This window comes from Macrobrachium rosenbergii, chromosome 4 (assembly GCF_040412425.1).
Source record: "Macrobrachium rosenbergii isolate ZJJX-2024 chromosome 4, ASM4041242v1, whole genome shotgun sequence".
Classification (NCBI taxonomy): domain Eukaryota; kingdom Metazoa; phylum Arthropoda; class Malacostraca; order Decapoda; family Palaemonidae; genus Macrobrachium; species Macrobrachium rosenbergii.
The window spans coordinates 76,629,956-76,646,016 of record NC_089744.1 but is presented as its reverse complement, the minus strand read 5'-3'; positions in this window follow the sequence as shown (position 1 = coordinate 76,646,016).

Sequence of the window (16,061 nt, the reverse complement as noted above, 5' to 3'; positions counted from 1 at the left end):
ATTTATCTTCAACGCTTTACAGAATACAAATAAGATGAAACAAAATATTAATTTTGTGTTTTCTGAAATTGAGGAAATCAATAATAATTGCATTAACATTAGTTTGACCTCAACGATAAAAACCACCCTGAAATGTCGTCACAAGACTCAACAACCAGACTATAGTTGTCTGAAGGAAATTGCTGAAATCTGGAACTTAAAAACAAATAGCTACAATTAATAACAACTAACTGGCTAAATTTACAATGATTAGGTCTTACGAACCTCTGGTCCAAGGGGAATTTGACAGAGCTTTGAGCTTTTATCCAAAGTGCAGCCCTTGAGGTAAAACCGGGAGGGAGAATGATCATATAACTGTGGGACTACTACTCAAACAAGCCTTCGCTTTTCTTGTGAGTTTTCAGAACTATCTGGCTGTGGGCGAGTCCCAGACATCTATTATATTATTCATGTGAAACTTTACGAAGACAGACACCCATAGGAATGTGAAAAGACATTGCCAGAAAGGGTAGCCAAGTTGCCAAACCAAATAAGGATTTACCACGACCGTGTAACAAACTGAAATTATAATTATGAGGTCACTCGTAACCTTGAATTATAAATGAACTTGAATTAATGATAAACTATTCCTGTATGGGGCTTATGTAAAGCGTTTGTCGCTGGAAACCGGGTCTTCATTGTCTGCATAACTAACACCAAGGAGGCTGGAAATTCCAGGAAATATAGAGGGGAGGAGTTGCTGGTCTAATTAGAATACCGTCTCTCACTCTCAGTTCCACACTAGAAAGAACACGTTTCTTTTGTTCAAGAATATTACTTCTGCCACGCGTGCGCTGTTCTCCCCAAGGGTCCTTTACAAAAATTTATTTTTATTTCAGCTTTATTGTCATGATGAATGGTCTATTTGGTATACAGATGAATTATGATGAAAAGTATTTATAATCTGAAAGAACAGCTACGATCTACTGAGAATTTTACCTGGATAAAATAAAAAATGGAAAACATTTGCATAATAAAATGCTTGCAAAATGTTTGTGAATGAAATAAAGCAAATATTTACCTTGTAGACTTGGCGTTACTATCATACTCAGGATGAGCTCCCTGTCATCAGTAATCTGCAAGAGATACAAAAGGAAACAATTGAAGACATAAGTTGTAAGGAGCTGTTTTATTAGAATCTTGTTTTATGACAAGCGAAAATTACTCACACACTAAGTAACTGGTCGTTTAATGTTTTGATATATATACATATATATATATATATATATATATATATACATATATAAATATATATATATATATATATATATATATATATATATATATATATATATATATATATATATATATATATATCCGCTATACAGTATTAAATATTAATTAAGTTCTCTTTACCTAAGTAGTAACTTACACTAAAAGGAATATATGGTATATTTGTTATATGAGGAAGTACTTTCAGTGAGAAATAAACGTTAGCTTTCTACCTACCATAGTTTTTCGAAGTTATTGCATAATGAATAATAATCTCTCTGATATTTTGACGTTTTTACAATAATCATAACCTAAAGAAGTAAAAATATACACATATATCTCAGAGATGCTTATAAGAAATTCAATCAAACCTTTAGGCTTGTGGTATAACTATGTAGATTCATTTATCATTAGGAAAAATATGTTTGGTTCAACTTTTTGTTCTGCATAAATTGACTATGAAAAATTACAAAGCCATTTAACCATGATATCATAATACCAACTATCTCTACCTTCAGTAATACTAATGAGAGATATTTTTTTTTGAACTGCTGATAAGGTTAGCCTGTTGAGAAAAAGTAAATGTGTAATTTGATTTATTTTTTGTTCTGTCAAGTTTGACCTAATCAGAAAAGGCAGACAATAAACAAGACAATAAGACAATAAATAAGACAATACGTAGATAAATAAATAATTAAAGATAAGAAAATAAATAAGCAAATAAACTTTGGCAATTGGAAAGCCATTACAGCATCCATTAATAATGAAAGCTAGTGCAATGAAATTACACAGTAAATTTTTAATGACGAAGCCACTGAAATATATAGATTAAAGCAAAGCCATTTGTACATTGGACAGAGAGGTAATTATAGCACTCATGATAGTATGAATACTTCAGTGAAAACAAAGTGACTCAGGATAACTGATGTAAATTGAATTACAATTTACAATTTCAGAATCACTTACTAAGATTTTAAGTAACTCGGTTTTCTAGTTAATTGATCAAAATAGGTCAATACACTTCGTAATAAATGAGGGGGATCATGAAAACAGCAAACGATAAATATAAATGCAACTAATAAGTTAAAAAATAAAAGGGCACATATAAACACAAACATAACCAAAGCTTCAATGAAGCTGAGAACATACGTCATCGCCTTAACTGAGCTACGTACCACAGCTTCTTTTCAGCTGGTGCGTGCTACTCACCTTTCAGGACTCCAGCTTCCACGTTTTCTGTTGAGGTGTCACGTTGTCACACTGCCCGGTACCATAAGTCTTTTGTTCCTTCTACTGGACTTTCCTCTTGGTAATATTACTGATAGCGTCGCTGTTGAGGATAAGAGAGAGTGATATTTATACTTTAAAATGCGATGCATCAATACAGTGTTTCTCTAGCCTACGGTATAAAGCGTTTATCCTTATATACACTTTGATAATCCTACATATTTGTTTGTTTTATATTCTTCTCTTTGTATTTTTTTATAGCATATTCACATTCCGCTCAGCGAAAGATTAGTTTACAAGAGCTATTAGAAATGTTCTTATGTTAAATAATAATAATAATAACAACAACAATAATAATAATAATAATAATAATAATAATAATAATAATAAACCTCAACCAAAAGGCTTCTAGCACTGACCATTATCGTAAATACAAAATTAGTTTTTATGAGTTTATAGATGCACTGATCACCGTTTTCCATGAGCAAGATTTGTGTCTGGGATTATTTTTTGTTTATCTTCTTTTGTATGAATGCATATCCAAACTTAAAACAATAATTACGTGCACGAAGGAAATTAGATCTAAGGATTAAATCTCAAAAACAAGAACTGTAACAAAGTAAAAAAAAAAAAAAGGTATCGGAAAGGAATGAAATGGAATGGAATGGAATTTAGAGTTTAGGCCAAAGGCCAAGCACTGGGACCTTCGAGGTCATCCAGCGCTGGAAAGGAAATGGAGAGTAGGCAGGTTTGAAAGGTGTAACAGGAGGAAAACCTCGCAGTTGCATTATGAAACAATTGTTGGGAGAGGGGATAGCAAGATGGAAGAAAGATAATATGAATGGAGGTACAGTAAAAGGAATGAAAAGGATTGCAGCTGGGTGTCGAAGGGACGCTTCAAAGAACCTTTAGTAATGCCTACAGTGCATCTCGTGAGTTGTACTGACGGCACTACCCCTTAAGGGGTAAAAAGGGGCATCAAAATTATTCCAAAGTAATTTCATAAAAATATAAATCAAAACTATATACAAAAAGCCATATGGAAATTATAATACGAGGCAATGAAGGGATGAGTCACTGAAGAATTTTGAAAAATGAACCGCTGTCAGACACTCACTATAGCAAATAGCTTAAATCAATAAGCAGGCAGGAAAACCCCTAATGACTTCATAAACACAAATCAAAGCTTTGCTAATTGCCTTTGAAATCACCTGATTATTTTACTAATGGAATTACCGGCTGAACTAATGACCAAGAAGAGACAAACAAAGAAATATATGAGCGAGTGCAAATTAAAAAGCGCAAATACATACGTGGATTAATTTGACTGATGTGGATAACAGCTGAACCAATGCCCAGGAAGAAGACAAACAAAGAAGAGTATGAGTGAGTGTAAAATAAAAATCACGAATACATGCATGCAATAATTCGGTACTTGAATCGTTGATAGACAGCCTCTCAGCTTTCACCTTTAACCTTAAACAAAGCCGGAGTTCGCGTGAGGCTCGCTCATAGACTCATCAGAGTCTCTTGGTCCGTGGCTGTTTGTTTATAAACCTGCAACAGCAATAGTAAGTACTCTGTTATTGTTTTCGTATTACCGCAAGTCTTTGCAAAACAAAAACAAAGGAAAAGCGTCACGATTTTGTTCCGGAATGCAAATGAACGCGTTTGGTAATTCAGGATTTCGTGGACCTTTTTATTTTTACATTACAAAGAATTTGTGATTTCATGACGTCCTTCTTTTAAGCGCATGGATTTACGTACTGTTTCGGTGAAATACATTTTACTGTTAATGGACTTTTTTCTTCTAAAAATTCATGATTCACACTTCTGGTGAAATTATGTAATCGGTAGAGCGGAGGCGCCTTCACTCTATCGGAAGTTGCGAAGGTCAGTTGCAAGACAGGAAACTCCCAAGTCTAAGTTTTAAATAAAAAGAAAGTGAAATCTTCCCGCTTGTTGGATGATTATGAGTTCAAAACCACGGGCATGTGTTTCGTTCATTCAAGAATGATTTGCATTCCATTATTACCTACGATAAGATAAACTGATTTTGAGCACTTTTGGATACATCGGGTTCTGATCTGATTCGATTGAAAACAATACGAAAATCGAGGTGAAGAATCAACTGACATTTCTCATAAAAACAATGACATTCTTAAAACAATACTGACATTCCTTAAAAACTACTGATATCCTTCAAAATTAGTGACATAAAAAAACAAACACCTTAAAAAAACTGACATACTTTAAGAAAACTACTGACTTTCCTTTTAAAACCTAAAAAATACTGATATTCTTCAAACAAACTACTGACACTCCTTGAAAAAACCTACTGACATTCCGTAAAAACCTACTGATATTCACTATAAAACTGGTACGCTTGTAAAAAAACTTAATGACATTCCTTAAAAACTACTGATGTTCCTCAAAGACTACTGAAACTCCTAGAAAAAACTCACTAGCATTCCTTAAAAACTACTGACATCATTTTAAGAACTATTGACATTCATGTAAAAACTACTGACACTCCTTTAAAAGCTATTGAAATATCTTAAAAAACGATGGCATTCATCAACGACTACTGATATTCCTTTAAAAATTACTGATATTCCCTTAAAAACTTGAAATATCTTAAAAAACATGACATTCATCAAACGACATTCTTCTTCTATCCTTTAAAAACTACTCCTTGCACTGAATATTCCTCCTTAAAAGAATATTGAGACTATTTCCTCCTTAACACTGAATATTCCTCCTTGCAAACTACCAAGAATATTTCTTCTTGCATCCTTCCAAGAACATTTCACTCCTTGCAACTCTACCAAGATTATTTCACCCCCTCCAAGACTTTCACTCCTTGCACCTTACTTTCAAGAATATTTCACTCCTTGCACCTTACTTTCAAGAATATTTCACTCCTTGCAACTTGCTTTCAAGAATATCTCTCCTTGCAACTACATTTCAAGAATATTTCACTCCCTGCACCTTACTTTCAAGAATATTTCACTCCTTGCACCTTACTTTCAAGAATATTTCACTCCTTGCATCTTACTTTCAAGAATATTTCACTCCTTGCAACTTACTACCAAGAATATTTCACTCCTTGCATCTTACTTGGAAGAACATTTCACTCCTTGCAACTTACTACCAAGATTATTTCACCCCCTGCACCTTACTTTCAAGAACATTTCACTCCTTGCAACTTACTTCCAAGAATATTTCAATCCTTGCAACTTACTTTCAAGAATATTTCACTCTTTGCAACTTACTACCAAGAATATTTCACTCCTTGCATCTTACTCGGAAGAACATTTCACTCCTTGCAACTTACTACCAAGATTATTTCACCCCCTGCACCTTACTTTCAAGAATATTTCATTCCTTGCAACTTACTTTCAAGAATATTTCAATCCTTGCAACTTACTACCAAGAATATTTCACTCCTTGCAACTTACTACCAAGAATGTTTCACCCCTTGCACTTTTCTGCCTGGAATACTTTACGTTCCGACTGAGAGGAGATTCGATCTGACTGTCTGATTCCCATTTTATTTTCATGACAGGAATAGAAAAGTTTTGAGGGCTCCTGCCACCGGGTGAAATTTCTGGGACGTCTTTCTGTGCTTCGTCAATTCCGCATTCTGCGAGTAAGTAAACCCAGAGTTCCAACAATATGGCGATGGGAGAGCAGTTTACAATAACATTTTAATTAAGTCATTTTTTCATCTCGAATAAAATTCACTAGTACAGGACGACAATGGAAGATAACCTTGTGGTTTGCTCTTACTGAATTGAATTGAATATAGAATTTAGGCCAAAGGCCAAGCACTGGGACCTATGAGGTCATTAAGCGCTGAAAGGGAAATTGACAGTAAATGGTTTGAAAGTTGTAACAGGAGGAAAACCTGGCATTTGCACTATGAATCAGTGGTTAGGAGAGGGTGGGAAGTAAGATGGAAGAAAGAGAATATGAAAGGAGGTACAGTAAAAGGAACTACGGCACTACCCCCTACGGGGTGTTTGCTCTTATTGATTTCAATAACATTTAAATTCCCGAGTAAATAACAAATATGTGTGCATATTTACCAAATATATGCAAAGATAATTTATTTCATACCATTTGTATTGATAAGGAAGAAAGGGAAATAATGAGTAAATCTCGTCCTAAACATATAGGGTGAAGTGCCTGCAGAATACGCAATATGCATCTGAATTTGCATGTACATTTATGACTGAATAGCACTGCAAAATCAACTCTTTGCTCTTTAATTATTTACTGTCCTTCGTCTTCAGCAGTGTAATTATATACTGTATATATATATATATATATATATATATATATATATATATATATATATATATATATATATATATATATATATATATATATATATATATATATATATATATATATATATATATATACATATACTATATATATATATATGTATATATAATTATATATATATATATATATATATATATATATATATATATATATATATATATATATATATATATATATATATATATATAATATATACTATATATATAAATATATATATATTGTATGTATATATATATATATATATATATATATATATATATATATATATATATATATATCTATATGTTTTTGTATGCTATGAGCTTTAACGAGTGTCCACAAATCTGCACTGAACTCCAGCCTCATAGTTCTTATTCACGTAGCTCTGGGTCTTGCAACCCTGCTGGTGCCCAAAGGAACCCAGCTGACACTACGACGTACCGTTCTCCTGAGGGACTATGGGAAGGACATATCCAATCCGTCTCCATCTCCCCTTGAGTAACCTAATTATTAAAACAATCCGTCTTTTCCCTCTTATGGCTTTATTTCTAGTTCAGTCTTGAAATTTGACTTCTAATATTCAGTGCTCTTTACAGGGTGCACTGTAGGCATTATTAAAGGTTCTTTGCAGCGCCTCTTCGGCCCCTAGCTGCAACCCCTTTCATTCCTTTTACTGTACCTCCATTCATATCATCTTTCTTCCACCTTGCTTTCCACCTTTCCTAACAATTATTTCAAAGTGCAACTGCGAGGTTTTCCTCCTGCTACACCTCTCAAACCTCTTACTCTCAATTTCCTTTCCAGTGCTGAATGACCTCATAGGTCCCAATGCTGGGCCTTTGGCCCAAACTCTATATTCCATTCCACATTCTGTATTGTAAAGCAGATGGCGCTAAAATAATGTTTAACTTTTTTTTTTGTTTTGGTACAGAATTTCAACCTACTTGTTTTCCAAAACCTATTTAGCATAGTCAGTAGCCTAATTGAGTTGAAATCTGTGGTTTCTTCACTAAATTCCAGCTCTAGAGGATCTGTACTGGATATCATTGTCCTTTGATAAACGAAAGCTTCGACCTCACGCGTCCTTGCTCCAACTAAGGCTGTTTCATCACTACGTGCATACGCTATAACCATTGTATCTGTTATTTTTTTTTTTTTAACTATATCTTGTATTCCCTTAGTGTGTCACTTTGCTCATTAAAACAGCATCATCTGCTTATTCTAAGTCTGCAAAGTTTCAATCATTGGTCCAGTTTAAACTTTCCCAGCTCCAACCACTATTTTAATCCTAAAAAATATGCGATAAGGACAAACAACAAAGGTGACATAACATTCCCTTGTAGTACTCTAATATTTGCTGAAAATTCACTTGGCAAGACTCAGTCAACATTAACTTTGCAGCTGCGCTACACCTGGATAGTTTTAATTAGTTTTACATATTTAACGGGTGTATATGCCACAGTGATGTAAGAACTTCCATACCAGTGGTCTGTGGGTGTTATCATTATGTAAAATTTCGACTTATATAAATAGATAAATGAAAAAAAGAAAAATAGCAAAACATAAAATGCACATATGCAAACACACTGGCACTTACTCGCACACAAACACACAAATATGTATATATAAATATGTATGTATATATACATAAATATATATTTATATAAATATACATATATATATATATATATAATATATTATATATATATATATATATATATATATATATATATATATATATATATATATATATATATATATATATATATATATATATATATATATATATATATATAGAGAGAGAGAGAGAGAGAGAGAGAGAGAGAGAGAGAGAGATTAATGAGGTAATAAAGAAATTCGAGAACAAAATTAAGAACTAAATATGTATGTATATATACAGAGAGAGAGAGAGAGAGAGAGAGAAAGAGAGAGAGGGGGGGGCGGTTAATGAGGTAATACGAAATTCGAGATAAAAAAAAATAAATGATCGTATAATGAATGAACTAACTAATCTTTATCCTTTTTCCAGGTAAGTTAACAAGAACAAAAAACCACTGAGATAAATATAAGATGGAAAATGTATAAAATCACAAAGGGCGTCTCTATACATCTCCCTCTCTCGCTTTTTTCTCGTTTTTCCTCACTTCAGCAAATCTTTTCTCGCCTCCCTTCCTCTCTATACTTCAATTATTCTGTCTATTAATCGTTTCTGCCCCGTATATCATTCAGCTGCCTATGGGGGATTGTTCTCTCTCTCTCTCTCTCTCCCAATTAAATTTCCAGTCGCCCTCCGTTCAATGTATATTTTTCCTCAGTTATTTTCCAACGTCGACTTTTTTTCCTTTCGTTTTTGTTGCTCTTATCTCCCCTCTTCTTCCATTTTTCCTTTGGCCTTGTTCACTATTTCCTGTTTGCCTTAATTTCACCCAAAACAACGAAGCCTAGGATTATATAGGACTACTTATTATGGATAGTGGATCTCATAATATGTTATCTGACGAATTGGAAAGATATTATGAAAAAAAAAACTGGTTCAAATTCGTCAACTCGTTTCTGTTCAGACTTCATGATTCGTCACCTCAGTGATGACGTCAGAGGATGTTTTGAATTGGTGTCTGAAAAGGATGAAATTGAAGGTCTTTGTTTACAAGACTGATACGTGACCAAATAAATATCCCTTGAAGATACACTCACATATACACAAACATAAATACACACACACATATATATATATACATATATATATATATATATATATATATATATATATATATATATATATATATACATACATACATACATATATATATACTGAATATATATTATATATATATATATATATATATATATATATATATATATATATATATATATATATATATATATATATATATATCAAAATGACACAATGAAGATATTCTCCTTGTTCATCTTCCACAACCTTTGACCTCTGTTCCTCTTGAGTTAGCGAATGCCATCCAGTAGCACAGCTCTAACAACTACATTTCGCCGAAGACCTATGAGTTCACACTGTCCATTCCCAAAGGCCTTTCATCATCGTTCCAGAATTCCTAGAACGCTGGAATACTAAGAAGACTGGAACGATGGAAGTCTCCCGTTGACACAAGAGGCTGGAAAGGTGTATGAAAGAGATTTGTATGTTTCCTATTTCTGAAGGACCGTTTATAACTAAGTCTTGTACATTTTCTTGTTTATTTATAGAGTTACATTTACTTTCAAGTTCTATCGGACTTTACTTCCTTCTTCCTTTTTTCCTTTTCCATTAGTTGATCCCATACACTTATGAAACTTCTCTTCTCGCTCGTGATGAATGTGTTATGTTTTTTAAAATAATAATAATAATAATAATAATAATAATAATAATAATAATAATAATAATAATAACAATAACAATAATTATTATTATTATTATTATTATTATTATTATTATTATTATTATTATTATTAAGTCGTGGTGACGTGTTAAATGCAGTAAATTGATTAGGAAGGGGAACAAATGACATAAGAATAACATAAATAGAGCAACAAGTTTTTTTAAAATGAGTTTTGAATTTAAAAGGTAATAAAGTATGGCCATTGCTGATTCAATGAGAGAGAGAGAGAGAGAGAGAGAGAGAGAGAGAGAGAGAGAGAGAGAGAGATGCGATATGTCTCTGTACTGGACACCAACTTTTTATCTTTAAACATTCTGTTCCAGGTTATGAACCATCTCTCTCTCTCTCTCTCTCTCTCTCTCTCTCTCTCTCTCTCTCTCTCTCTCCTTACATTGCAACACCGACATCCACGTTGCAGACTAAATGTCTTTACCGTAATGACTCTCGTCTCCATTTTTGTCGTAGGAAATGAGTCTCCAGTCATTACGAAAGCATTTCTAATAAGCGTAATGAAAATGAAGAGAGGCAGTTACGCTGATGACGAACTTGCTTACTTTTATTATTATTATTATTTTTTTTCTATCAGTCATCCCATTCGACTGGGTGGTTTTTATGGTGTGGGGTTCCGGGTTGCATCCTGCCTCCTTAGAGTCCATCACTTTATTATTATTATTATTATTATTATTATTATTATTATTATTATTATTATTATTGTTGTTGTTGTTGATGTTGCTGTTATTGTTGTTGTTGTTGTTATTATTTAATTTCTTTTAAAAATTCTAACAAGAGATCTAAATAGCAATAATTCTAAAATCTGACCGATCCTCAGAATTGAATTAAAAATGCTTTAGTAAAATTCTACTCTAATTCCTAGATTCATTAAAAACTGAAATTAAAATGAATGGAGTAATTGCATTTTCGGTTTTGTTAACTTTCCTTAATTAACAGAGAATAAAGAATGACGACAGAACTGCCGTATTTCAGTTAGCAAAACTTTTCTTAAGACACAGTAAAACTTATAACTTACTACATACTAAAAGCATGCAACATTATTATTATTATTATTATTATTATTATTATTATTATTATTATTATTATTATTATTATTATTTCATAATTAACAAGTTTACGGGAAAATCTTATATGTCCTTTACTTAACTTTAATAACTAACTTGATGATTAAATATGTCACTTGAGGAATGGCCGTCATATCAGAATGAAAATTTTACTGAAAATATGTTATTATGATCCATTGAAACTTCCGGAACCCTTGACATTTTGGTCTTCAGTATTTGATAGATATTTTGCTAAATATTATTTCTCCCAGACGTCGGTTAATATTTTCACAGGGATTCCACAAAATGAGTTTGTAAATGTTTACCTGATCCTGTCAACGGACACAAGTGATAGATATACCGACTACTGTAACCAAAGATTAAAATAGGAATCACTGATCACCAATTATTTAACTAAATTATTTTCAGGATACTTCATTCCTCTCTAAATGTATACTGGAAGAAATTATGGTAATGAAATGACAGACTAGAATCATCGCAGGATTAAATTGCAAAACTCTAACACAAAACAATCACAGATTTTTAGCAGAATGTATATCTGCAAGATGAATCTCTCTGAAGAAGTTGGTTTTATTTTATAAACCTTTTCCTGTCGTTGTAATTACCATCCGGATATTCAAGTCTCCACGCGATACAAAAGGCATTTCATGAAAACAAAGGAATGGAATGGAATATGAAATTTAGGCCAAAGGGAATCTGACAGCAAAAAGGTTTTAAATGTGCAACAGGAGAAAAACCTCGCAGTTGCACTACCAAACAATTGTTAGGAGAAGGTGGAGGAGAGTAAGATGGAATAAAGATAATATGAACGGTAGTACAGTAAAAGGAATGAAATAGGTTGCAACTGGGAGCCAAAGGAACGCTGCTTCATGTAAGTAAACAACTTGGCCATCAAACTTTTGAGGAATGCACGAAATGGTCTTGAAAACCCGTAAGTTGTTCGGCCGCGTTCATTTCTTGAAAATCTGCTTCACGCGCTTCATTTGTTTGTGGTTTTCTATTCTTATCTCTCCCAATCTCGGGTGGACAACTGGCTCTGATCTCTCGTCCTGAAGATTCTATTGTCATCGCCAAGGGAAACAATTACTAAAATTTCGAAAGCAAGAAAACAATTAAGAAAATTCGAAAGCAAGTTTCACAAACCGTAAGCGAAAGCGGGACGCCATCTTGGCTTACTGCAACAGTCTTTTGTTTGGCTGACAATAAGCTTCTACTGGAATGGGCAGGAGCACTCCGCCTTATGAGGTGTGACTCAGGCGCATTTGTTGCAAAAGCATTTGTTGCAAAACATTTGTTGCAAAAACATTTGTTGCAAGTACACGCGTCGCAAATATATTCGCGAGGGTTTTCTTGCATGCGAAAGCACTACTTACTTCGAGTAAGGAAAGAAAGTTGGTTTTTGCACAAGACAACGTATTGCATTATGCTAATACTTAAGAAAAACATTACTTAGCTGATTACACAATGCTATGTCGAAATATAATTATATAATTACATGTAGATGAGTAAAAGAATAAATTAATGATAAAATGCAAACAGATTAGTATGTGAAAATGCGGGATTAGATTTGTATATGAGTATATATAAAATATACAAAGCTGAAACTTAGCAAGTGAATAAACAACAGGAAATACGTGCTTTGCAATGCAAAAGAAATATTATACATCTGTTTAATAACATTCTGGTATTATCATTTACAACTGAGTAAATAAATAAACAGGTGGATAATATATAGGTTATCCAAAAATGTCAAATTCAGCACTTTTTTCCGGGCCAGAACTCTCAATTTAAAAATGCTAGCGTCTCAAATACTCGAGAATTGTCAAAACTTGTTTAAAACTATGTCCAGAGAAAAATCTAAGTTTCTTGTACAGTGAGAACAAGTTTTCTAGGCGCCTCCCTTGCCTGAAAACGCCCAAAATATTTTTTTTATATATGACTAGGGTATATTTTAGGTTGGTCGCTTAGCCCATTATAACACACACACACACATAATACATAAACGCATACATACATACTGTATATATACATAAATATACAAGCATATATATATATATATTATATACATATAAGTAATTATATATATATATATATATATATATATATACATATATATAATATATTAGTGTTTTTGACTCTCTCTCTCTCTCTCTCTCTCGTTTTATATCTATTTGAAAACAATTCAGCGGTGCACATTCTGACATGTAATGAAAAATTTCACCAAAATAAAAACATTCCCAATACGGAGGACGTCACTCATAAAACTCCCATAACAAGAAAATCATAATATTTATATTTCGGATTTATATGAGTCATTACGTATCTTAACAGCGTATTTTTGGGGGTACTCTGCGTAATGGAAAGAGCGTATTATGAACATTAGAGTCCGGAGGTTAAGAATTTCTTAGAAATAAGGAGGAAGCTTTGGACGTCGAGAAGATCCCAAACTGTTATTCCGGCTTTGTCTCTGCGTTCAGAAACTCTTAAGGGCGAAATGGAAGTGGCCGTTAAACTAACTTTAATGTTTGCTTTATATCAACCTGAGCGGAGGAATATCCTTCTCTCTCTCTCTCTCTGTTTTCTTTGTGTTTGTGGGTGCAGGTAGGTTTGTGTGTATGTGTGTTTGAGAGAGCTAGTTTGACCTATGCACAGTACTCCCCATAAAACAGTTTCGGTAGATATAAGATATATTTGACCAGATTTGAATACTATATAACCACAAGTATGACCACTAAATAACAAGGATAATTTTGATATGTTTTTTCTTAATTATAACTTCTTGATAGGGACACAGGATAGGAAGTTAAAATTCAATGACATTATGACCTTCGTATTTATTGACAGAATAGGACTACAGTCTAAAACTGTATTTATTGATTAAGACTGCTACTAGTTTGAAGATTTTCTCTAGTCTCCCCCTATTGGAAATATTCAGAATTTTTCGGCCTTCCCTTGTACTCCCTTATCTATATCCCTGCTGATAGTAACTGGCAATGCAAGGATACCACAGGTTGCTCAGGCAATTGTAATAGACTCTCATTTGCAATAAATAAATAAATAAATAAATAAATAAATAAATAAATAAATAAATATATGGACTCGGGTTATGGCGACGGATGCTTCCTGATGACTTATTCCGTTTCCTACAGACTTTGGGTTTTAGTTTTCTGTAAAGGAAAAATACTGCGCCGGCTTTGTCTGTTCACCCGCACTTTTTTCTGTCAGCACGATTTTTATCCGCCCTCAGATCTTAAAAACTACTCAGTCTACAGAGCTGAAAATTGGTATATTGATCATCCACCCTCCAATCATCAAACATACCAAATTGCAGCCCTCTAGCCTTAGTAGTTTTTATTTTATTTAAGGTTAAAGTTAGCCATAGTCGTCCTTCCGGTAACGATATACGACAGGCCACCACCGGCCCCTGGTTATACTTTCATGGGCCGCGGCTCATGCAGCATTATACCGAGACCATCGAAAAATAGATCTGTTTTCGGTGGCCTTCATTATGCGCTGTAGCGGCTGTACAGAAACTCGATTGCGCCGAAGAAACTTAGGCGCATTTTTTACTTGTTACTGTTAGTCTCACTTAAAGTTACTCTTACGCTATGCTTTGGTACATTTTCACCTAACCTCTGAGAGTTAACCTTACTCTATACTTTGCTATAGACTTTTGTTACACCTACTTTCTAAGAAGAAACCGTGGTCTTGATCTCTTTACAAATGTGTGTGTGTATGTGTGTTTGTAAGAGAGAGAGAGAGAGAGAGAGAGAGAGAGAGAGAGAGAGAGAGAGAGAGAGAGAGAGAGAGAGAGAGAGATTGTAAGTTTGAAATTAGTAAGCACATTATGTCTTCATTCCCAATCCTCTTTGCTCAAAACGTAGATAAAAATGAGTTTTCAATGTCTGTAAAGAAACTTCAATTTTGAGTCTTTTGGTGATGTAACTGAGAATCAGCATAAAAATTTAGAAAATTTCTCATTGACATAACTGTACTTTTTCCATGTTTATTTTCCTGCGAATTGGTTCGTTATCTCCAGTTTCTCTAAAATTGCGTCATGTATTCCATGAATTTTAATTGCGTAAAAACATAAAAATTTGCTTTCTGGTCACAAGTAAAAGGTGATTAATAAAATGTCATTTTTTCCTGCTTGCACCAGAATGGGTTGATTTGTATTCATAAATGTTTCATTGACACAAAAACCAAACCACTTCGAAGTAATTGCAATAAAATAGACGTGACTAAAACAATGGGAGGATGATTAAAATGTACATTCATTGAATATATCTGAAGGATTTTTCTTTTGTTTTTCTTACTGGCGAATAACTTTAGAGAAAGGAGGACTTTTATCTGTTTTTAGCTCTTAGTCTGGGGACATTCAATCCTTATAAACTCTCTCTGATTGCAGCAGACACACGTGCATACAAAAACATATATATATATATATATATATATATATATATATATATATATATATATATATATATATATATATATATATATATATATATGTATATATACATATATATATATAAATGTATATAAATATAAATATATTTGTATATATATATATATATGTGTGTGTATGTGTGTACACGCATTTACAAATACTACACGCATGCACCCGTGTGCTTGTGCATTCGATTTTCTATGCATCTACTGATCACGCCATTAAGGATTTTGAGACTGATACCCTCTTCATAAAGACGAAGGCAATATCGAAGACAATGCGCCAATTATTCCCCGAATATTCGCAAACACGGAGGAGACGATTCCGAGG